Genomic DNA, 22,955 nt, shown 5'->3' with positions numbered 1-22,955 from the left:
CGGAACACTGGCGGCTTGTCACAATGCCCCCCGATGACATCACAATAGCGCTGCTGCCTAGAAAACAAGCTGCGCAGAAGAAGTTGTTCTTTGGGTGGGAGGGTGGGCTAGTGGAAGGAGGGGGCAATCTCTTTTTTTCCCGGGTGGTAGGGGGATGACAGGAGAAGGGAAGCGGGTGGTGAGAAAGGTACAGAGGGCAGGGTTTGGGGGCTGGGAAGGAAAGGGAAAAGATTAGGGTTTGGGGATGATGAAAGGGCTTTCTACGGGTAAGGATGGCAAAGGGTGGCAGTGACGGAAAGTCAGGCAACCTGTCCTGTCCGTCTTTTTGTATCGTGAATTGGAAAGACTGCAAGGGGGAGGGGAGTTGCTTGCGCCCTAAAGGAGGAGTTATTCAGATTCATTGCAGTGGGCGGCGGCTGCAAAACGCACCATTCTTCTTGTTTTGGCTCTGCAAAGCAGCCTTTTCAAGGGTTGGCTTGGGTGACAAAATGTCTTGTGTAGGCGTGGGTTTGTCTCCCTCTCGCTCTCTCTCCCTAAGATGTGTCCGGCATAGGCCAGGGTGCCACTCGAGGCCCAAACCAATTCTGGTTATCGCTTCTCGGCCTTTTGGCTAAGATCAAGTGTAGTATCTGTTCTTATCAGTTTAATATCTGATACGTCCCCTATCTGGGGACCATATATTAAATGGATTTTTAGAACAGGGAGATGGAAAAAGAGCTTGCTCTGTCCACTCCACGCATTGACCTGGTATTGCAGTACCTCCAGGAACGGTGCACCCCTTCTTAACCCAGTTTCCAAAAGCAGAACTCAATTCACCTGATTCATATTAGCCCGATTTAATGAATTGGAAGAAAGCATACGTCTTCATATGCACCTCAATTTGGCCCATTCACTTTTCACACTTCCTCCTTTTGTTTTTTATCTTTCACACTTTTGACTTTCTTTATTCATCCAAATAGCAAACTCATCACCACTCAACCTGACCAACTCGGCTATGTCCCCGTGCTGCAGTTCTCTGTCTTATCTAGATCATTTGCAATTGAATGGAATAGATCCCTTTTGGACAAAGTGGATTCACCTGCTGCTGCAGTGACCACAGGTGTGATAACATCTAGAATTGGCATCTGGTGCGATCTCTCCGCTTCCACTCCAAAGAAAGTTACCTGTTTATTCCTATCATGCATTGGTTTTTGGGGTTTTCTTTGAGTAATGATGATCTCTTTAGTAGTCTGTTGGCGCCCTCTCCTGGAGGAATAGTTTGCTTGCTCTTGGACATTCTAAAAGAGAGGTCATGATAGACATTGAGCTTCTGAGCTCAATTGGGGACAGTCATGGGTGATGAATGTTTGCAACCTACTGCGAAGCCTCATACCGCAATATAAGGAACGTCAAATACTAAGAAAGGGCGGCCTATGAAAGAATTACTACTTTCAATAAGTACACTTAAACGGCTAATTGGGAATAGAAAAACTGTAAAAAGCCCTCTGAGAAAGCCCCCCTCTAACCTTTGATAGTAAGCTTTTCTGTAGTCTGCCTGTTGATGTATTTTCCGTTTGAACTGTGCACAACATGAAGAGACGGAACACTGGCGGCTTGTCACAATGCCCCCCGATGACATCACAATAGCGCTGCTGCCTAGAAAACAAGCTGCGCAGAAGAAGTTGTTCTTTGGGTGGGAGGGTGGGCTAGTGGAAGGAGGGGGCAATCTCTTTTTTTCCCGGGTGGTAGGGGGATGACAGGAGAAGGGAAGCGGGTGGTGAGAAAGGTACAGAGGGCAGGGTTTGGGGGCTGGGAAGGAAAGGGAAAAGATTAGGGTTTGGGGATGATGAAAGGGCTTTCTACGGGTAAGGATGGCAAAGGGTGGCAGTGACGGAAAGTCAGGCAACCTGTCCTGTCCGTCTTTTTGTATCGTGAATTGGAAAGACTGCAAGGGGGAGGGGAGTTGCTTGCGCCCTAAAGGAGGAGTTATTCAGATTCATTGCAGTGGGCGGCGGCTGCAAAACGCACCATTCTTCTTGTTTTGGCTCTGCAAAGCAGCCTTTTCAAGGGTTGGCTTGGGTGACAAAATGTCTTGTGTAGGCGTGGGTTTGTCTCCCTCTCGCTCTCTCTCCCTAAGATGTGTCCGGCATAGGCCAGGGTGCCACTCGAGGCCCAAACCAATTCTGGTTATCGCTTCTCGGCCTTTTGGCTAAGATCAAGTGTAGTATCTGTGAGGCTCGGCAGATGCAATGCACACTGGAAGGTTGCGCTTGCTAGTACTCTTGATGTATAGTATATTCATCTAGAGGAAAACATGGCCCTACCAGGATCGAGGCTATTAGACTGAGTAAGTGTGGGGGCTATGGTGCAATGTGCCCCAGGACTGACGACCCTGGAGTGAGTCTGAGCTTGCTGGCTTGGGACCCCGGCGAGCCTTGGGCTCTGTAGCACACCGTACCTTGCCCTTTCATACTTTCTGAGCATATTGCTCTATCCCGGCCTTCTGGCTAGGAAGGGAAATTTTTATAATCATGGTCGGAGGTCCGTTCAGCTTTGGGCTGAGAAACCAACACCCGGTTGGAGGTCCGGGTCAGCTTCGGCTGAGAAACCAACACCCGGTTGGAGGTCTGGGTCAGCTTCGGCTGAGAAACCAACACCCGGTTGGAGGTCCGGGTCAGCTTCGGCTGAGAAACCAACACCCGGTTGGAGGTCCGGTTAGCCTTGGGCTGAGAAACCAACACCGGTTGACGGTCCGGGCAGTTTCGGCTGCGAAACCAACAACTAGTAGCTCTCTACTCCACTTGGGTAAGATGCCTGGGTGGACGCTGGGAGCAACGACAAGGCTCAACCAGGCTTCGGCTTGGGGGAGCACCGAAGATCCCTGACCCTTGCTGTGGCCTTCTGGCTCGGAGGGACGGGGTTGATTTTTGGGGACCCTCTCCTCACGGAGGGGTCCACACGAATCCTAGCCTTTGCACTGTTTTTGGTGTGACTTCGGTCATGCATTTTTTGCGGTGCTTTGGAAAGCTTCATTAAATCAATCTGTTCTTATCAGTTTAATATCTGATACGTCCCCTATCTGGGGACCATATATTAAATGGATTTTTAGAACAGGGAGATGGAAAAAGAGCTTGCTCTGTCCACTCCACGCATTGACCTGGTATTGCAGTACCTCCAGGAACGGTGCACCCCTTCTTAACCCAGTTTCCAAAAGCAGAACTCAATTCACCTGATTCATATTAGCCCGATTTAATGAATTGGAAGAAAGCATACGTCTTCATATGCACCTCAATTTGGCCCATTCACTTTTCACACTTCCTCCTTTTGTTTTTTATCTTTCACACTTTTGACTTTCTTTATTCATCCAAATAGCAAACTCATCACCACTCAACCTGACCAACTCGGCTATGTCCCCGTGCTGCAGTTCTCTGTCTTATCTAGATCATTTGCAATTGAATGGAATAGATCCCTTTTGGACAAAGTGGATTCACCTGCTGCTGCAGTGACCACAGGTGTGATAACATCTAGAATTGGCATCTGGTGCGATCTCTCCGCTTCCACTCCAAAGAAAGTTACCTGTTTATTCCTATCATGCATTGGTTTTTGGGGTTTTCTTTGAGTAATGATGATCTCTTTAGTAGTCTGTTGGCGCCCTCTCCTGGAGGAATAGTTTGCTTGCTCTTGGACATTCTAAAAGAGAGGTCATGATAGACATTGAGCTTCTGAGCTCAATTGGGGACAGTCATGGGTGATGAATGTTTGCAACCTACTGCGAAGCCTCATACCGCAATATAAGGAACGTCAAATACTAAGAAAGGGCGGCCTATGAAAGAATTACTACTTTCAATAAGTACACTTAAACGGCTAATTGGGAATAGAAAAACTGTAAAAAGCCCTCTGAGAAAGCCCCCCTCTAACCTTTGATAGTAAGCTTTTCTGTAGTCTGCCTGTTGATGTATTTTCCGTTTGAACTGTGCACAACATGAAGAGACGGAACACTGGCGGCTTGTCACAATGCCCCCCGATGACATCACAATAGCGCTGCTGCCTAGAAAACAAGCTGCGCAGAAGAAGTTGTTCTTTGGGTGGGAGGGTGGGCTAGTGGAAGGAGGGGGCAATCTCTTTTTTTCCCGGGTGGTAGGGGGATGACAGGAGAAGGGAAGCGGGTGGTGAGAAAGGTACAGAGGGCAGGGTTTGGGGGCTGGGAAGGAAAGGGAAAAGATTAGGGTTTGGGGATGATGAAAGGGCTTTCTACGGGTAAGGATGGCAAAGGGTGGCAGTGACGGAAAGTCAGGCAACCTGTCCTGTCCGTCTTTTTGTATCGTGAATTGGAAAGACTGCAAGGGGGAGGGGAGTTGCTTGCGCCCTAAAGGAGGAGTTATTCAGATTCATTGCAGTGGGCGGCGGCTGCAAAACGCACCATTCTTCTTGTTTTGGCTCTGCAAAGCAGCCTTTTCAAGGGTTGGCTTGGGTGACAAAATGTCTTGTGTAGGCGTGGGTTTGTCTCCCTCTCGCTCTCTCTCCCTAAGATGTGTCCGGCATAGGCCAGGGTGCCACTCGAGGCCCAAACCAATTCTGGTTATCGCTTCTCGGCCTTTTGGCTAAGATCAAGTGTAGTATCTGTTCTTATCAGTTTAATATCTGATACGTCCCCTATCTGGGGACCATATATTAAATGGATTTTTAGAACAGGGAGATGGAAAAAGAGCTTGCTCTGTCCACTCCACGCATTGACCTGGTATTGCAGTACCTCCAGGAACGGTGCACCCCTTCTTAACCCAGTTTCCAAAAGCAGAACTCAATTCACCTGATTCATATTAGCCCGATTTAATGAATTGGAAGAAAGCATACGTCTTCATATGCACCTCAATTTGGCCCATTCACTTTTCACACTTCCTCCTTTTGTTTTTTATCTTTCACACTTTTGACTTTCTTTATTCATCCAAATAGCAAACTCATCACCACTCAACCTGACCAACTCGGCTATGTCCCCGTGCTGCAGTTCTCTGTCTTATCTAGATCATTTGCAATTGAATGGAATAGATCCCTTTTGGACAAAGTGGATTCACCTGCTGCTGCAGTGACCACAGGTGTGATAACATCTAGAATTGGCATCTGGTGCGATCTCTCCGCTTCCACTCCAAAGAAAGTTACCTGTTTATTCCTATCATGCATTGGTTTTTGGGGTTTTCTTTGAGTAATGATGATCTCTTTAGTAGTCTGTTGGCGCCCTCTCCTGGAGGAATAGTTTGCTTGCTCTTGGACATTCTAAAAGAGAGGTCATGATAGACATTGAGCTTCTGAGCTCAATTGGGGACAGTCATGGGTGATGAATGTTTGCAACCTACTGCGAAGCCTCATACCGCAATATAAGGAACGTCAAATACTAAGAAAGGGCGGCCTATGAAAGAATTACTACTTTCAATAAGTACACTTAAACGGCTAATTGGGAATAGAAAAACTGTAAAAAGCCCTCTGAGAAAGCCCCCCTCTAACCTTTGATAGTAAGCTTTTCTGTAGTCTGCCTGTTGATGTATTTTCCGTTTGAACTGTGCACAACATGAAGAGACGGAACACTGGCGGCTTGTCACAATGCCCCCCGATGACATCACAATAGCGCTGCTGCCTAGAAAACAAGCTGCGCAGAAGAAGTTGTTCTTTGGGTGGGAGGGTGGGCTAGTGGAAGGAGGGGGCAATCTCTTTTTTTCCCGGGTGGTAGGGGGATGACAGGAGAAGGGAAGCGGGTGGTGAGAAAGGTACAGAGGGCAGGGTTTGGGGGCTGGGAAGGAAAGGGAAAAGATTAGGGTTTGGGGATGATGAAAGGGCTTTCTACGGGTAAGGATGGCAAAGGGTGGCAGTGACGGAAAGTCAGGCAACCTGTCCTGTCCGTCTTTTTGTATCGTGAATTGGAAAGACTGCAAGGGGGAGGGGAGTTGCTTGCGCCCTAAAGGAGGAGTTATTCAGATTCATTGCAGTGGGCGGCGGCTGCAAAACGCACCATTCTTCTTGTTTTGGCTCTGCAAAGCAGCCTTTTCAAGGGTTGGCTTGGGTGACAAAATGTCTTGTGTAGGCGTGGGTTTGTCTCCCTCTCGCTCTCTCTCCCTAAGATGTGTCCGGCATAGGCCAGGGTGCCACTCGAGGCCCAAACCAATTCTGGTTATCGCTTCTCGGCCTTTTGGCTAAGATCAAGTGTAGTATCTGTTCTTATCAGTTTAATATCTGATACGTCCCCTATCTGGGGACCATATATTAAATGGATTTTTAGAACAGGGAGATGGAAAAAGAGCTTGCTCTGTCCACTCCACGCATTGACCTGGTATTGCAGTACCTCCAGGAACGGTGCACCCCTTCTTAACCCAGTTTCCAAAAGCAGAACTCAATTCACCTGATTCATATTAGCCCGATTTAATGAATTGGAAGAAAGCATACGTCTTCATATGCACCTCAATTTGGCCCATTCACTTTTCACACTTCCTCCTTTTGTTTTTTATCTTTCACACTTTTGACTTTCTTTATTCATCCAAATAGCAAACTCATCACCACTCAACCTGACCAACTCGGCTATGTCCCCGTGCTGCAGTTCTCTGTCTTATCTAGATCATTTGCAATTGAATGGAATAGATCCCTTTTGGACAAAGTGGATTCACCTGCTGCTGCAGTGACCACAGGTGTGATAACATCTAGAATTGGCATCTGGTGCGATCTCTCCGCTTCCACTCCAAAGAAAGTTACCTGTTTATTCCTATCATGCATTGGTTTTTGGGGTTTTCTTTGAGTAATGATGATCTCTTTAGTAGTCTGTTGGCGCCCTCTCCTGGAGGAATAGTTTGCTTGCTCTTGGACATTCTAAAAGAGAGGTCATGATAGACATTGAGCTTCTGAGCTCAATTGGGGACAGTCATGGGTGATGAATGTTTGCAACCTACTGCGAAGCCTCATACCGCAATATAAGGAACGTCAAATACTAAGAAAGGGCGGCCTATGAAAGAATTACTACTTTCAATAAGTACACTTAAACGGCTAATTGGGAATAGAAAAACTGTAAAAAGCCCTCTGAGAAAGCCCCCCTCTAACCTTTGATAGTAAGCTTTTCTGTAGTCTGCCTGTTGATGTATTTTCCGTTTGAACTGTGCACAACATGAAGAGACGGAACACTGGCGGCTTGTCACAATGCCCCCCGATGACATCACAATAGCGCTGCTGCCTAGAAAACAAGCTGCGCAGAAGAAGTTGTTCTTTGGGTGGGAGGGTGGGCTAGTGGAAGGAGGGGGCAATCTCTTTTTTTCCCGGGTGGTAGGGGGATGACAGGAGAAGGGAAGCGGGTGGTGAGAAAGGTACAGAGGGCAGGGTTTGGGGGCTGGGAAGGAAAGGGAAAAGATTAGGGTTTGGGGATGATGAAAGGGCTTTCTACGGGTAAGGATGGCAAAGGGTGGCAGTGACGGAAAGTCAGGCAACCTGTCCTGTCCGTCTTTTTGTATCGTGAATTGGAAAGACTGCAAGGGGGAGGGGAGTTGCTTGCGCCCTAAAGGAGGAGTTATTCAGATTCATTGCAGTGGGCGGCGGCTGCAAAACGCACCATTCTTCTTGTTTTGGCTCTGCAAAGCAGCCTTTTCAAGGGTTGGCTTGGGTGACAAAATGTCTTGTGTAGGCGTGGGTTTGTCTCCCTCTCGCTCTCTCTCCCTAAGATGTGTCCGGCATAGGCCAGGGTGCCACTCGAGGCCCAAACCAATTCTGGTTATCGCTTCTCGGCCTTTTGGCTAAGATCAAGTGTAGTATCTGTTCTTATCAGTTTAATATCTGATACGTCCCCTATCTGGGGACCATATATTAAATGGATTTTTAGAACAGGGAGATGGAAAAAGAGCTTGCTCTGTCCACTCCACGCATTGACCTGGTATTGCAGTACCTCCAGGAACGGTGCACCCCTTCTTAACCCAGTTTCCAAAAGCAGAACTCAATTCACCTGATTCATATTAGCCCGATTTAATGAATTGGAAGAAAGCATACGTCTTCATATGCACCTCAATTTGGCCCATTCACTTTTCACACTTCCTCCTTTTGTTTTTTATCTTTCACACTTTTGACTTTCTTTATTCATCCAAATAGCAAACTCATCACCACTCAACCTGACCAACTCGGCTATGTCCCCGTGCTGCAGTTCTCTGTCTTATCTAGATCATTTGCAATTGAATGGAATAGATCCCTTTTGGACAAAGTGGATTCACCTGCTGCTGCAGTGACCACAGGTGTGATAACATCTAGAATTGGCATCTGGTGCGATCTCTCCGCTTCCACTCCAAAGAAAGTTACCTGTTTATTCCTATCATGCATTGGTTTTTGGGGTTTTCTTTGAGTAATGATGATCTCTTTAGTAGTCTGTTGGCGCCCTCTCCTGGAGGAATAGTTTGCTTGCTCTTGGACATTCTAAAAGAGAGGTCATGATAGACATTGAGCTTCTGAGCTCAATTGGGGACAGTCATGGGTGATGAATGTTTGCAACCTACTGCGAAGCCTCATACCGCAATATAAGGAACGTCAAATACTAAGAAAGGGCGGCCTATGAAAGAATTACTACTTTCAATAAGTACACTTAAACGGCTAATTGGGAATAGAAAAACTGTAAAAAGCCCTCTGAGAAAGCCCCCCTCTAACCTTTGATAGTAAGCTTTTCTGTAGTCTGCCTGTTGATGTATTTTCCGTTTGAACTGTGCACAACATGAAGAGACGGAACACTGGCGGCTTGTCACAATGCCCCCCGATGACATCACAATAGCGCTGCTGCCTAGAAAACAAGCTGCGCAGAAGAAGTTGTTCTTTGGGTGGGAGGGTGGGCTAGTGGAAGGAGGGGGCAATCTCTTTTTTTCCCGGGTGGTAGGGGGATGACAGGAGAAGGGAAGCGGGTGGTGAGAAAGGTACAGAGGGCAGGGTTTGGGGGCTGGGAAGGAAAGGGAAAAGATTAGGGTTTGGGGATGATGAAAGGGCTTTCTACGGGTAAGGATGGCAAAGGGTGGCAGTGACGGAAAGTCAGGCAACCTGTCCTGTCCGTCTTTTTGTATCGTGAATTGGAAAGACTGCAAGGGGGAGGGGAGTTGCTTGCGCCCTAAAGGAGGAGTTATTCAGATTCATTGCAGTGGGCGGCGGCTGCAAAACGCACCATTCTTCTTGTTTTGGCTCTGCAAAGCAGCCTTTTCAAGGGTTGGCTTGGGTGACAAAATGTCTTGTGTAGGCGTGGGTTTGTCTCCCTCTCGCTCTCTCTCCCTAAGATGTGTCCGGCATAGGCCAGGGTGCCACTCGAGGCCCAAACCAATTCTGGTTATCGCTTCTCGGCCTTTTGGCTAAGATCAAGTGTAGTATCTGTTCTTATCAGTTTAATATCTGATACGTCCCCTATCTGGGGACCATATATTAAATGGATTTTTAGAACAGGGAGATGGAAAAAGAGCTTGCTCTGTCCACTCCACGCATTGACCTGGTATTGCAGTACCTCCAGGAACGGTGCACCCCTTCTTAACCCAGTTTCCAAAAGCAGAACTCAATTCACCTGATTCATATTAGCCCGATTTAATGAATTGGAAGAAAGCATACGTCTTCATATGCACCTCAATTTGGCCCATTCACTTTTCACACTTCCTCCTTTTGTTTTTTATCTTTCACACTTTTGACTTTCTTTATTCATCCAAATAGCAAACTCATCACCACTCAACCTGACCAACTCGGCTATGTCCCCGTGCTGCAGTTCTCTGTCTTATCTAGATCATTTGCAATTGAATGGAATAGATCCCTTTTGGACAAAGTGGATTCACCTGCTGCTGCAGTGACCACAGGTGTGATAACATCTAGAATTGGCATCTGGTGCGATCTCTCCGCTTCCACTCCAAAGAAAGTTACCTGTTTATTCCTATCATGCATTGGTTTTTGGGGTTTTCTTTGAGTAATGATGATCTCTTTAGTAGTCTGTTGGCGCCCTCTCCTGGAGGAATAGTTTGCTTGCTCTTGGACATTCTAAAAGAGAGGTCATGATAGACATTGAGCTTCTGAGCTCAATTGGGGACAGTCATGGGTGATGAATGTTTGCAACCTACTGCGAAGCCTCATACCGCAATATAAGGAACGTCAAATACTAAGAAAGGGCGGCCTATGAAAGAATTACTACTTTCAATAAGTACACTTAAACGGCTAATTGGGAATAGAAAAACTGTAAAAAGCCCTCTGAGAAAGCCCCCCTCTAACCTTTGATAGTAAGCTTTTCTGTAGTCTGCCTGTTGATGTATTTTCCGTTTGAACTGTGCACAACATGAAGAGACGGAACACTGGCGGCTTGTCACAATGCCCCCCGATGACATCACAATAGCGCTGCTGCCTAGAAAACAAGCTGCGCAGAAGAAGTTGTTCTTTGGGTGGGAGGGTGGGCTAGTGGAAGGAGGGGGCAATCTCTTTTTTTCCCGGGTGGTAGGGGGATGACAGGAGAAGGGAAGCGGGTGGTGAGAAAGGTACAGAGGGCAGGGTTTGGGGGCTGGGAAGGAAAGGGAAAAGATTAGGGTTTGGGGATGATGAAAGGGCTTTCTACGGGTAAGGATGGCAAAGGGTGGCAGTGACGGAAAGTCAGGCAACCTGTCCTGTCCGTCTTTTTGTATCGTGAATTGGAAAGACTGCAAGGGGGAGGGGAGTTGCTTGCGCCCTAAAGGAGGAGTTATTCAGATTCATTGCAGTGGGCGGCGGCTGCAAAACGCACCATTCTTCTTGTTTTGGCTCTGCAAAGCAGCCTTTTCAAGGGTTGGCTTGGGTGACAAAATGTCTTGTGTAGGCGTGGGTTTGTCTCCCTCTCGCTCTCTCTCCCTAAGATGTGTCCGGCATAGGCCAGGGTGCCACTCGAGGCCCAAACCAATTCTGGTTATCGCTTCTCGGCCTTTTGGCTAAGATCAAGTGTAGTGTTGTTCGAAGAGGTGGTTTAAGCTCCAGGCCACCTTAGTACAATGATACAATGCACACTGGAAGGTTGCGCTTGCTAGTACTCTGGGTGGATAGTATATTCATCTAGTGGAAAACATGGCCCTACCAGGATCGAGGCTATTAGACTGAGTAAGGATGGGGGGCTATGGTACAACGTGCCCCAGGACTGACGACCCTGGAGTGAGTCTGAGCTTGCTGGCTTGGGACCCCGGCAAGCCTTGGCCTCTGTAGCACACCGTACCTTGCCTTTTCATACTTTTTGAGCATATTACCCTATCCCGGCCTTCTGGCTAGGAAGGGAAATTTTTATAATCCCGGTCGGAGGTCTGGTCAGCTTTGGGCTGAGAAACTAACACCCGGTTGGAGGTCCGGGTCAGCTTCGGCTGAGAAACCAACACCCGGTTGGAGGTCTGGGTCAGCTTCGGCTGAGAAACCAACACCCGGTTGGAGGTCCGGTTAGCCTTGGGCTGAGAAACCAACACCGGTTGACGGTCCGGGCAGTTTCGGCTGCGAAACCAACAACTAGTAGCTCTCTACTCCACTTGGGTAAGATGCCTGGGTGGACGCTGGGAGCAACGACAAGGCTCAACCAGGCTTCGGCTTGGGGGAGCACCGAAGATCCCTGACCCTTGCTGTGGCCTTCTGGCTCGAAGGGACGGGGTTGATTTTTGGGGACCCTCTCCTCACGGTGGGGTCCACACGAATCCTAGCCTTTGCACTGTTTTTGGTGTGACTTCGGTCATGCATTTTTTGTGGTGCTTTGGAAAGCTTCATTAAATCAAAAAATCTGTTCTTATCAGTTTAATATCTGATACGTCCCCTATCTGGGGACCATATATTAAATGGATTTTTAGAACAGGGAGATGGAAAAAGAGCTTGCTCTGTCCACTCCACGCATTGACCTGGTATTGCAGTACCTCCAGGAACGGTGCACCCCTTCTTAACCCAGTTTCCAAAAGCAGAACTCAATTCACCTGATTCATATTAGCCCGATTTAATGAATTGGAAGAAAGCATACGTCTTCATATGCACCTCAATTTGGCCCATTCACTTTTCACACTTCCTCCTTTTGTTTTTTATCTTTCACACTTTTGACTTTCTTTATTCATCCAAATAGCAAACTCATCACCACTCAACCTGACCAACTCGGCTATGTCCCCGTGCTGCAGTTCTCTGTCTTATCTAGATCATTTGCAATTGAATGGAATAGATCCCTTTTGGACAAAGTGGATTCACCTGCTGCTGCAGTGACCACAGGTGTGATAACATCTAGAATTGGCATCTGGTGCGATCTCTCCGCTTCCACTCCAAAGAAAGTTACCTGTTTATTCCTATCATGCATTGGTTTTTGGGGTTTTCTTTGAGTAATGATGATCTCTTTAGTAGTCTGTTGGCGCCCTCTCCTGGAGGAATAGTTTGCTTGCTCTTGGACATTCTAAAAGAGAGGTCATGATAGACATTGAGCTTCTGAGCTCAATTGGGGACAGTCATGGGTGATGAATGTTTGCAACCTACTGCGAAGCCTCATACCGCAATATAAGGAACGTCAAATACTAAGAAAGGGCGGCCTATGAAAGAATTACTACTTTCAATAAGTACACTTAAACGGCTAATTGGGAATAGAAAAACTGTAAAAAGCCCTCTGAGAAAGCCCCCCTCTAACCTTTGATAGTAAGCTTTTCTGTAGTCTGCCTGTTGATGTATTTTCCGTTTGAACTGTGCACAACATGAAGAGACGGAACACTGGCGGCTTGTCACAATGCCCCCCGATGACATCACAATAGCGCTGCTGCCTAGAAAACAAGCTGCGCAGAAGAAGTTGTTCTTTGGGTGGGAGGGTGGGCTAGTGGAAGGAGGGGGCAATCTCTTTTTTTCCCGGGTGGTAGGGGGATGACAGGAGAAGGGAAGCGGGTGGTGAGAAAGGTACAGAGGGCAGGGTTTGGGGGCTGGGAAGGAAAGGGAAAAGATTAGGGTTTGGGGATGATGAAAGGGCTTTCTACGGGTAAGGATGGCAAAGGGTGGCAGTGACGGAAAGTCAGGCAACCTGTCCTGTCCGTCTTTTTGTATCGTGAATTGGAAAGACTGCAAGGGGGAGGGGAGTTGCTTGCGCCCTAAAGGAGGAGTTATTCAGATTCATTGCAGTGGGCGGCGGCTGCAAAACGCACCATTCTTCTTGTTTTGGCTCTGCAAAGCAGCCTTTTCAAGGGTTGGCTTGGGTGACAAAATGTCTTGTGTAGGCGTGGGTTTGTCTCCCTCTCGCTCTCTCTCCCTAAGATGTGTCCGGCATAGGCCAGGGTGCCACTCGAGGCCCAAACCAATTCTGGTTATCGCTTCTCGGCCTTTTGGCTAAGATCAAGTGTAGTATCTGTTCTTATCAGTTTAATATCTGATACGTCCCCTATCTGGGGACCATATATTAAATGGATTTTTAGAACAGGGAGATGGAAAAAGAGCTTGCTCTGTCCACTCCACGCATTGACCTGGTATTGCAGTACCTCCAGGAACGGTGCACCCCTTCTTAACCCAGTTTCCAAAAGCAGAACTCAATTCACCTGATTCATATTAGCCCGATTTAATGAATTGGAAGAAAGCATACGTCTTCATATGCACCTCAATTTGGCCCATTCACTTTTCACACTTCCTCCTTTTGTTTTTTATCTTTCACACTTTTGACTTTCTTTATTCATCCAAATAGCAAACTCATCACCACTCAACCTGACCAACTCGGCTATGTCCCCGTGCTGCAGTTCTCTGTCTTATCTAGATCATTTGCAATTGAATGGAATAGATCCCTTTTGGACAAAGTGGATTCACCTGCTGCTGCAGTGACCACAGGTGTGATAACATCTAGAATTGGCATCTGGTGCGATCTCTCCGCTTCCACTCCAAAGAAAGTTACCTGTTTATTCCTATCATGCATTGGTTTTTGGGGTTTTCTTTGAGTAATGATGATCTCTTTAGTAGTCTGTTGGCGCCCTCTCCTGGAGGAATAGTTTGCTTGCTCTTGGACATTCTAAAAGAGAGGTCATGATAGACATTGAGCTTCTGAGCTCAATTGGGGACAGTCATGGGTGATGAATGTTTGCAACCTACTGCGAAGCCTCATACCGCAATATAAGGAACGTCAAATACTAAGAAAGGGCGGCCTATGAAAGAATTACTACTTTCAATAAGTACACTTAAACGGCTAATTGGGAATAGAAAAACTGTAAAAAGCCCTCTGAGAAAGCCCCCCTCTAACCTTTGATAGTAAGCTTTTCTGTAGTCTGCCTGTTGATGTATTTTCCGTTTGAACTGTGCACAACATGAAGAGACGGAACACTGGCGGCTTGTCACAATGCCCCCCGATGACATCACAATAGCGCTGCTGCCTAGAAAACAAGCTGCGCAGAAGAAGTTGTTCTTTGGGTGGGAGGGTGGGCTAGTGGAAGGAGGGGGCAATCTCTTTTTTTCCCGGGTGGTAGGGGGATGACAGGAGAAGGGAAGCGGGTGGTGAGAAAGGTACAGAGGGCAGGGTTTGGGGGCTGGGAAGGAAAGGGAAAAGATTAGGGTTTGGGGATGATGAAAGGGCTTTCTACGGGTAAGGATGGCAAAGGGTGGCAGTGACGGAAAGTCAGGCAACCTGTCCTGTCCGTCTTTTTGTATCGTGAATTGGAAAGACTGCAAGGGGGAGGGGAGTTGCTTGCGCCCTAAAGGAGGAGTTATTCAGATTCATTGCAGTGGGCGGCGGCTGCAAAACGCACCATTCTTCTTGTTTTGGCTCTGCAAAGCAGCCTTTTCAAGGGTTGGCTTGGGTGACAAAATGTCTTGTGTAGGCGTGGGTTTGTCTCCCTCTCGCTCTCTCTCCCTAAGATGTGTCCGGCATAGGCCAGGGTGCCACTCGAGGCCCAAACCAATTCTGGTTATCGCTTCTCGGCCTTTTGGCTAAGATCAAGTGTAGTATCTGTTCTTATCAGTTTAATATCTGATACGTCCCCTATCTGGGGACCATATATTAAATGGATTTTTAGAACAGGGAGATGGAAAAAGAGCTTGCTCTGTCCACTCCACGCATTGACCTGGTATTGCAGTACCTCCAGGAACGGTGCACCCCTTCTTAACCCAGTTTCCAAAAGCAGAACTCAATTCACCTGATTCATATTAGCCCGATTTAATGAATTGGAAGAAAGCATACGTCTTCATATGCACCTCAATTTGGCCCATTCACTTTTCACACTTCCTCCTTTTGTTTTTTATCTTTCACACTTTTGACTTTCTTTATTCATCCAAATAGCAAACTCATCACCACTCAACCTGACCAACTCGGCTATGTCCCCGTGCTGCAGTTCTCTGTCTTATCTAGATCATTTGCAATTGAATGGAATAGATCCCTTTTGGACAAAGTGGATTCACCTGCTGCTGCAGTGACCACAGGTGTGATAACATCTAGAATTGGCATCTGGTGCGATCTCTCCGCTTCCACTCCAAAGAAAGTTACCTGTTTATTCCTATCATGCATTGGTTTTTGGGGTTTTCTTTGAGTAATGATGATCTCTTTAGTAGTCTGTTGGCGCCCTCTCCTGGAGGAATAGTTTGCTTGCTCTTGGACATTCTAAAAGAGAGGTCATGATAGACATTGAGCTTCTGAGCTCAATTGGGGACAGTCATGGGTGATGAATGTTTGCAACCTACTGCGAAGCCTCATACCGCAATATAAGGAACGTCAAATACTAAGAAAGGGCGGCCTATGAAAGAATTACTACTTTCAATAAGTACACTTAAACGGCTAATTGGGAATAGAAAAACTGTAAAAAGCCCTCTGAGAAAGCCCCCCTCTAACCTTTGATAGTAAGCTTTTCTGTAGTCTGCCTGTTGATGTATTTTCCGTTTGAACTGTGCACAACATGAAGAGACGGAACACTGGCGGCTTGTCACAATGCCCCCCGATGACATCACAATAGCGCTGCTGCCTAGAAAACAAGCTGCGCAGAAGAAGTTGTTCTTTGGGTGGGAGGGTGGGCTAGTGGAAGGAGGGGGCAATCTCTTTTTTTCCCGGGTGGTAGGGGGATGACAGGAGAAGGGAAGCGGGTGGTGAGAAAGGTACAGAGGGCAGGGTTTGGGGGCTGGGAAGGAAAGGGAAAAGATTAGGGTTTGGGGATGATGAAAGGGCTTTCTACGGGTAAGGATGGCAAAGGGTGGCAGTGACGGAAAGTCAGGCAACCTGTCCTGTCCGTCTTTTTGTATCGTGAATTGGAAAGACTGCAAGGGGGAGGGGAGTTGCTTGCGCCCTAAAGGAGGAGTTATTCAGATTCATTGCAGTGGGCGGCGGCTGCAAAACGCACCATTCTTCTTGTTTTGGCTCTGCAAAGCAGCCTTTTCAAGGGTTGGCTTGGGTGACAAAATGTCTTGTGTAGGCGTGGGTTTGTCTCCCTCTCGCTCTCTCTCCCTAAGATGTGTCCGGCATAGGCCAGGGTGCCACTCGAGGCCCAAACCAATTCTGGTTATCGCTTCTCGGCCTTTTGGCTAAGATCAAGTGTAGTATCTGTTCTTATCAGTTTAATATCTGATACGTCCCCTATCTGGGGACCATATATTAAATGGATTTTTAGAACAGGGAGATGGAAAAAGAGCTTGCTCTGTCCACTCCACGCATTGACCTGGTATTGCAGTACCTCCAGGAACGGTGCACCCCTTCTTAACCCAGTTTCCAAAAGCAGAACTCAATTCACCTGATTCATATTAGCCCGATTTAATGAATTGGAAGAAAGCATACGTCTTCATATGCACCTCAATTTGGCCCATTCACTTTTCACACTTCCTCCTTTTGTTTTTTATCTTTCACACTTTTGACTTTCTTTATTCATCCAAATAGCAAACTCATCACCACTCAACCTGACCAACTCGGCTATGTCCCCGTGCTGCAGTTCTCTGTCTTATCTAGATCATTTGCAATTGAATGGAATAGATCCCTTTTGGACAAAGTGGATTCACCTGCTGCTGCAGTGACCACAGGTGTGATAACATCTAGAATTGGCATCTGGTGCGATCTCTCCGCTTCCACTCCAAAGAAAGTTACCTGTTTATTCCTATCATGCATTGGTTTTTGGGGTTTTCTTTGAGTAATGATGATCTCTTTAGTAGTCTGTTGGCGCCCTCTCCTGGAGGAATAGTTTGCTTGCTCTTGGACATTCTAAAAGAGAGGTCATGATAGACATTGAGCTTCTGAGCTCAATTGGGGACAGTCATGGGTGATGAATGTTTGCAACCTACTGCGAAGCCTCATACCGCAATATAAGGAACGTCAAATACTAAGAAAGGGCGGCCTATGAAAGAATTACTACTTTCAATAAGTACACTTAAACGGCTAATTGGGAATAGAAAAACTGTAAAAAGCCCTCTGAGAAAGCCCCCCTCTAACCTTTGATAGTAAGCTTTTCTGTAGTCTGCCTGTTGATGTATTTTCCGTTTGAACTGTGCACAACATGAAGAGACGGAACACTGGCGGCTTGTCACAATGCCCCCCGATGACATCACAATAGCGCTGCTGCCTAGAAAACAAGCTGCGCAGAAGAAGTTGTTCTTTGGGTGGGAGGGTGGGCTAGTGGAAGGAGGGGGCAATCTCTTTTTTTCCCGGGTGGTAGGGGGATGACAGGAGAAGGGAAGCGGGTGGTGAGAAAGGTACAGAGGGCAGGGTTTGGGGGCTGGGAAGGAAAGGGAAAAGATTAGGGTTTGGGGATGATGAAAGGGCTTTCTACGGGTAAGGATGGCAAAGGGTGGCAGTGACGGAAAGTCAGGCAACCTGTCCTGTCCGTCTTTTTGTATCGTGAATTGGAAAGACTGCAAGGGGGAGGGGAGTTGCTTGCGCCCTAAAGGAGGAGTTATTCAGATTCATTGCAGTGGGCGGCGGCTGCAAAACGCACCATTCTTCTTGTTTTGGCTCTGCAAAGCAGCCTTTTCAAGGGTTGGCTTGGGTGACAAAATGTCTTGTGTAGGCGTGGGTTTGTCTCCCTCTCGCTCTCTCTCCCTAAGATGTGTCCGGCATAGGCCAGGGTGCCACTCGAGGCCCAAACCAATTCTGGTTATCGCTTCTCGGCCTTTTGGCTAAGATCAAGTGTAGTATCTGTTCTTATCAGTTTAATATCTGATACGTCCCCTATCTGGGGACCATATATTAAATGGATTTTTAGAACAGGGAGATGGAAAAAGAGCTTGCTCTGTCCACTCCACGCATTGACCTGGTATTGCAGTACCTCCAGGAACGGTGCACCCCTTCTTAACCCAGTTTCCAAAAGCAGAACTCAATTCACCTGATTCATATTAGCCCGATTTAATGAATTGGAAGAAAGCATACGTCTTCATATGCACCTCAATTTGGCCCATTCACTTTTCACACTTCCTCCTTTTGTTTTTTATCTTTCACACTTTTGACTTTCTTTATTCATCCAAATAGCAAACTCATCACCACTCAACCTGACCAACTCGGCTATGTCCCCGTGCTGCAGTTCTCTGTCTTATCTAGATCATTTGCAATTGAATGGAATAGATCCCTTTTGGACAAAGTGGATTCACCTGCTGCTGCAGTGACCACAGGTGTGATAACATCTAGAATTGGCATCTGGTGCGATCTCTCCGCTTCCACTCCAAAGAAAGTTACCTGTTTATTCCTATCATGCATTGGTTTTTGGGGTTTTCTTTGAGTAATGATGATCTCTTTAGTAGTCTGTTGGCGCCCTCTCCTGGAGGAATAGTTTGCTTGCTCTTGGACATTCTAAAAGAGAGGTCATGATAGACATTGAGCTTCTGAGCTCAATTGGGGACAGTCATGGGTGATGAATGTTTGCAACCTACTGCGAAGCCTCATACCGCAATATAAGGAACGTCAAATACTAAGAAAGGGCGGCCTATGAAAGAATTACTACTTTCAATAAGTACACTTAAACGGCTAATTGGGAATAGAAAAACTGTAAAAAGCCCTCTGAGAAAGCCCCCCTCTAACCTTTGATAGTAAGCTTTTCTGTAGTCTGCCTGTTGATGTATTTTCCGTTTGAACTGTGCACAACATGAAGAGACGGAACACTGGCGGCTTGTCACAATGCCCCCCGATGACATCACAATAGCGCTGCTGCCTAGAAAACAAGCTGCGCAGAAGAAGTTGTTCTTTGGGTGGGAGGGTGGGCTAGTGGAAGGAGGGGGCAATCTCTTTTTTTCCCGGGTGGTAGGGGGATGACAGGAGAAGGGAAGCGGGTGGTGAGAAAGGTACAGAGGGCAGGGTTTGGGGGCTGGGAAGGAAAGGGAAAAGATTAGGGTTTGGGGATGATGAAAGGGCTTTCTACGGGTAAGGATGGCAAAGGGTGGCAGTGACGGAAAGTCAGGCAACCTGTCCTGTCCGTCTTTTTGTATCGTGAATTGGAAAGACTGCAAGGGGGAGGGGAGTTGCTTGCGCCCTAAAGGAGGAGTTATTCAGATTCATTGCAGTGGGCGGCGGCTGCAAAACGCACCATTCTTCTTGTTTTGGCTCTGCAAAGCAGCCTTTTCAAGGGTTGGCTTGGGTGACAAAATGTCTTGTGTAGGCGTGGGTTTGTCTCCCTCTCGCTCTCTCTCCCTAAGATGTGTCCGGCATAGGCCAGGGTGCCACTCGAGGCCCAAACCAATTCTGGTTATCGCTTCTCGGCCTTTTGGCTAAGATCAAGTGTAGTGTTGTTCGAAGAGGTGGTTTAAGCTCCAGGCCACCTTAGTACAATGATACAATGCACACTGGAAGGTTGCGCTTGCTAGTACTCTGGGTGGATAGTATATTCATCTAGAGGAAAACATGGCCCTACCAGGATCGAGGCTATTAGACTGAGTAAGGGTGGGGGGCTATGGTACAACGTGCCCCAGGACTGACGACCCTGGAGTGAGTCTGAGCTTGCTGGCTTGGGACCCCGGCAAGCCTTGGGCTCTGTAGCACACCGTACCTTGCCTTTTCATACTTTTTGAGCATATTATCCTATCCCGGCCTTCTGGCTAGGAAGGGAAATTTTTATAATCCCGGTCGGAGGTCTGGTCAGCTTTGGGCTGAGAAACTAACACCCGGTTGGAGGTCTGGGTCAGCTTCGGCTGAGAAACCAACACCCGGTTGGAGGTCTGGGTCAGCTTCGGCTGAGAAACCAACACCCGGTTGGAGGTCCGGTTAGCCTTGGGCTGAGAAACCAACACCGGTTGACGGTCCGGGCAGTCTCGGCTGCAAAACCAACAACTAGTAGCTCTCTACTCCACTTGGGTAAGATGCCTGGGTGGACGCTGGGAGCAACGACAAGGCTCAACCAGGCTTCGGCTTGGGGGAGCACCGAAGATCCCTGACCCTTGCTGTGGCCTTCTGGCTCGGAGGGACGGGGTTGATTTTTGGGGACCCTCTCCTCACGGTGGGGTCCACACGAATCCTAGCCTTTGCACTGTTTTTGGTGTGACTTCGGTCATGCATTTTTTGTGGTGCTTTGGAAAGCTTCATTAAATCAAAATCTGTTCTTATCAGTTTAATATCTGATACGTCCCCTATCTGGGGACCATATATTAAATGGATTTTTAGAACAGGGAGATGGAAAAAGAGCTTGCTCTGTCCACTCCACGCATTGACCTGGTATTGCAGTACCTCCAGGAACGGTGCACCCCTTCTTAACCCAGTTTCCAAAAGCAGAACTCAATTCACCTGATTCATATTAGCCCGATTTAATGAATTGGAAGAAAGCATACGTCTTCATATGCACCTCAATTTGGCCCATTCACTTTTCACACTTCCTCCTTTTGTTTTTTATCTTTCACACTTTTGACTTTCTTTATTCATCCAAATAGCAAACTCATCACCACTCAACCTGACCAACTCGGCTATGTCCCCGTGCTGCAGTTCTCTGTCTTATCTAGATCATTTGCAATTGAATGGAATAGATCCCTTTTGGACAAAGTGGATTCACCTGCTGCTGCAGTGACCACAGGTGTGATAACATCTAGAATTGGCATCTGGTGCGATCTCTCCGCTTCCACTCCAAAGAAAGTTACCTGTTTATTCCTATCATGCATTGGTTTTTGGGGTTTTCTTTGAGTAATGATGATCTCTTTAGTAGTCTGTTGGCGCCCTCTCCTGGAGGAATAGTTTGCTTGCTCTTGGACATTCTAAAAGAGAGGTCATGATAGACATTGAGCTTCTGAGCTCAATTGGGGACAGTCATGGGTGATGAATGTTTGCAACCTACTGCGAAGCCTCATACCGCAATATAAGGAACGTCAAATACTAAGAAAGGGCGGCCTATGAAAGAATTACTACTTTCAATAAGTACACTTAAACGGCTAATTGGGAATAGAAAAACTGTAAAAAGCCCTCTGAGAAAGCCCCCCTCTAACCTTTGATAGTAAGCTTTTCTGTAGTCTGCCTGTTGATGTATTTTCCGTTTGAACTGTGCACAACATGAAGAGACGGAACACTGGCGGCTTGTCACAATGCCCCCCGATGACATCACAATAGCGCTGCTGCCTAGAAAACAAGCTGCGCAGAAGAAGTTGTTCTTTGGGTGGGAGGGTGGGCTAGTGGAAGGAGGGGGCAATCTCTTTTTTTCCCGGGTGGTAGGGGGATGACAGGAGAAGGGAAGCGGGTGGTGAGAAAGGTACAGAGGGCAGGGTTTGGGGGCTGGGAAGGAAAGGGAAAAGATTAGGGTTTGGGGATGATGAAAGGGCTTTCTACGGGTAAGGATGGCAAAGGGTGGCAGTGACGGAAAGTCAGGCAACCTGTCCTGTCCGTCTTTTTGTATCGTGAATTGGAAAGACTGCAAGGGGGAGGGGAGTTGCTTGCGCCCTAAAGGAGGAGTTATTCAGATTCATTGCAGTGGGCGGCGGCTGCAAAACGCACCATTCTTCTTGTTTTGGCTCTGCAAAGCAGCCTTTTCAAGGGTTGGCTTGGGTGACAAAATGTCTTGTGTAGGCGTGGGTTTGTCTCCCTCTCGCTCTCTCTCCCTAAGATGTGTCCGGCATAGGCCAGGGTGCCACTCGAGGCCCAAACCAATTCTGGTTATCGCTTCTCGGCCTTTTGGCTAAGATCAAGTGTAGTATCTGTTCTTATCAGTTTAATATCTGATACGTCCCCTATCTGGGGACCATATATTAAATGGATTTTTAGAACAGGGAGATGGAAAAAGAGCTTGCTCTGTCCACTCCACGCATTGACCTGGTATTGCAGTACCTCCAGGAACGGTGCACCCCTTCTTAACCCAGTTTCCAAAAGCAGAACTCAATTCACCTGATTCATATTAGCCCGATTTAATGAATTGGAAGAAAGCATACGTCTTCATATGCACCTCAATTTGGCCCATTCACTTTTCACACTTCCTCCTTTTGTTTTTTATCTTTCACACTTTTGACTTTCTTTATTCATCCAAATAGCAAACTCATCACCACTCAACCTGACCAACTCGGCTATGTCCCCGTGCTGCAGTTCTCTGTCTTATCTAGATCATTTGCAATTGAATGGAATAGATCCCTTTTGGACAAAGTGGATTCACCTGCTGCTGCAGTGACCACAGGTGTGATAACATCTAGAATTGGCATCTGGTGCGATCTCTCCGCTTCCACTCCAAAGAAAGTTACCTGTTTATTCCTATCATGCATTGGTTTTTGGGGTTTTCTTTGAGTAATGATGATCTCTTTAGTAGTCTGTTGGCGCCCTCTCCTGGAGGAATAGTTTGCTTGCTCTTGGACATTCTAAAAGAGAGGTCATGATAGACATTGAGCTTCTGAGCTCAATTGGGGACAGTCATGGGTGATGAATGTTTGCAACCTACTGCGAAGCCTCATACCGCAATATAAGGAACGTCAAATACTAAGAAAGGGCGGCCTATGAAAGAATTACTACTTTCAATAAGTACACTTAAACGGCTAATTGGGAATAGAAAAACTGTAAAAAGCCCTCTGAGAAAGCCCCCCTCTAACCTTTGATAGTAAGCTTTTCTGTAGTCTGCCTGTTGATGTATTTTCCGTTTGAACTGTGCACAACATGAAGAGACGGAACACTGGCGGCTTGT

General features: G+C 47.2%; 13 non-coding genes and 1 pseudogene across 13 annotated transcripts; all 14 read left to right on the top strand.

The window, feature by feature from the left end:
* The first annotated feature begins 590 nt into the window (after positions 1–590).
* On the top strand, positions 591–781 carry LOC142263073 (U2 spliceosomal RNA). Its single transcript, XR_012730286.1, has one exon. It is a non-coding gene; the product is annotated as a U2 spliceosomal RNA (small nuclear RNA).
* A 1,387-nt stretch (positions 782–2,168) lies between these two features.
* LOC142263182 (U2 spliceosomal RNA) lies at positions 2,169–2,295 on the top strand (annotated as a pseudogene).
* A 684-nt stretch (positions 2,296–2,979) lies between these two features.
* Positions 2,980–3,173, top strand: LOC142263156 (U2 spliceosomal RNA). Its single transcript, XR_012730352.1, has one exon. It is a non-coding gene; the product is annotated as a U2 spliceosomal RNA (small nuclear RNA).
* Positions 3,174–4,560: 1,387 nt separating this feature from the next.
* LOC142263072 (U2 spliceosomal RNA) lies at positions 4,561–4,751 on the top strand. Its single transcript, XR_012730285.1, has one exon. It is a non-coding gene; the product is annotated as a U2 spliceosomal RNA (small nuclear RNA).
* A 1,387-nt stretch (positions 4,752–6,138) lies between these two features.
* LOC142263071 (U2 spliceosomal RNA) lies at positions 6,139–6,329 on the top strand. The gene has a single exon (XR_012730284.1). It is a non-coding gene; the product is annotated as a U2 spliceosomal RNA (small nuclear RNA).
* A 1,387-nt stretch (positions 6,330–7,716) lies between these two features.
* LOC142263070 (U2 spliceosomal RNA) lies at positions 7,717–7,907 on the top strand. The gene has a single exon (XR_012730283.1). It is a non-coding gene; the product is annotated as a U2 spliceosomal RNA (small nuclear RNA).
* Positions 7,908–9,294: 1,387 nt separating this feature from the next.
* Positions 9,295–9,485, top strand: LOC142263069 (U2 spliceosomal RNA). Its single transcript, XR_012730282.1, has one exon. It is a non-coding gene; the product is annotated as a U2 spliceosomal RNA (small nuclear RNA).
* Positions 9,486–11,674: 2,189 nt separating this feature from the next.
* LOC142263143 (U2 spliceosomal RNA) lies at positions 11,675–11,868 on the top strand. The gene has a single exon (XR_012730340.1). It is a non-coding gene; the product is annotated as a U2 spliceosomal RNA (small nuclear RNA).
* A 1,387-nt stretch (positions 11,869–13,255) lies between these two features.
* LOC142263068 (U2 spliceosomal RNA) lies at positions 13,256–13,446 on the top strand. Its single transcript, XR_012730281.1, has one exon. It is a non-coding gene; the product is annotated as a U2 spliceosomal RNA (small nuclear RNA).
* Positions 13,447–14,833: 1,387 nt separating this feature from the next.
* LOC142263066 (U2 spliceosomal RNA) lies at positions 14,834–15,024 on the top strand. Its single transcript, XR_012730279.1, has one exon. It is a non-coding gene; the product is annotated as a U2 spliceosomal RNA (small nuclear RNA).
* A 1,387-nt stretch (positions 15,025–16,411) lies between these two features.
* LOC142263065 (U2 spliceosomal RNA) lies at positions 16,412–16,602 on the top strand. The gene has a single exon (XR_012730278.1). It is a non-coding gene; the product is annotated as a U2 spliceosomal RNA (small nuclear RNA).
* Positions 16,603–17,989: 1,387 nt separating this feature from the next.
* LOC142263064 (U2 spliceosomal RNA) lies at positions 17,990–18,180 on the top strand. The gene has a single exon (XR_012730277.1). It is a non-coding gene; the product is annotated as a U2 spliceosomal RNA (small nuclear RNA).
* A 2,185-nt stretch (positions 18,181–20,365) lies between these two features.
* LOC142263147 (U2 spliceosomal RNA) lies at positions 20,366–20,561 on the top strand. The gene has a single exon (XR_012730344.1). It is a non-coding gene; the product is annotated as a U2 spliceosomal RNA (small nuclear RNA).
* Positions 20,562–21,948: 1,387 nt separating this feature from the next.
* On the top strand, positions 21,949–22,139 carry LOC142263062 (U2 spliceosomal RNA). The gene has a single exon (XR_012730276.1). It is a non-coding gene; the product is annotated as a U2 spliceosomal RNA (small nuclear RNA).
* The last annotated feature ends 816 nt before the right edge of the window (positions 22,140–22,955 follow it).

The sequence above is a fragment of the Anomaloglossus baeobatrachus genome, unplaced genomic scaffold (assembly GCF_048569485.1).
Source record: "Anomaloglossus baeobatrachus isolate aAnoBae1 unplaced genomic scaffold, aAnoBae1.hap1 Scaffold_255, whole genome shotgun sequence".
In the NCBI taxonomy this organism is placed as follows: domain Eukaryota; kingdom Metazoa; phylum Chordata; class Amphibia; order Anura; family Aromobatidae; genus Anomaloglossus; species Anomaloglossus baeobatrachus.
The sequence above is the reverse complement of the archived record's forward strand: the minus strand, read 5'-3'. Positions and strand labels throughout refer to the sequence as shown.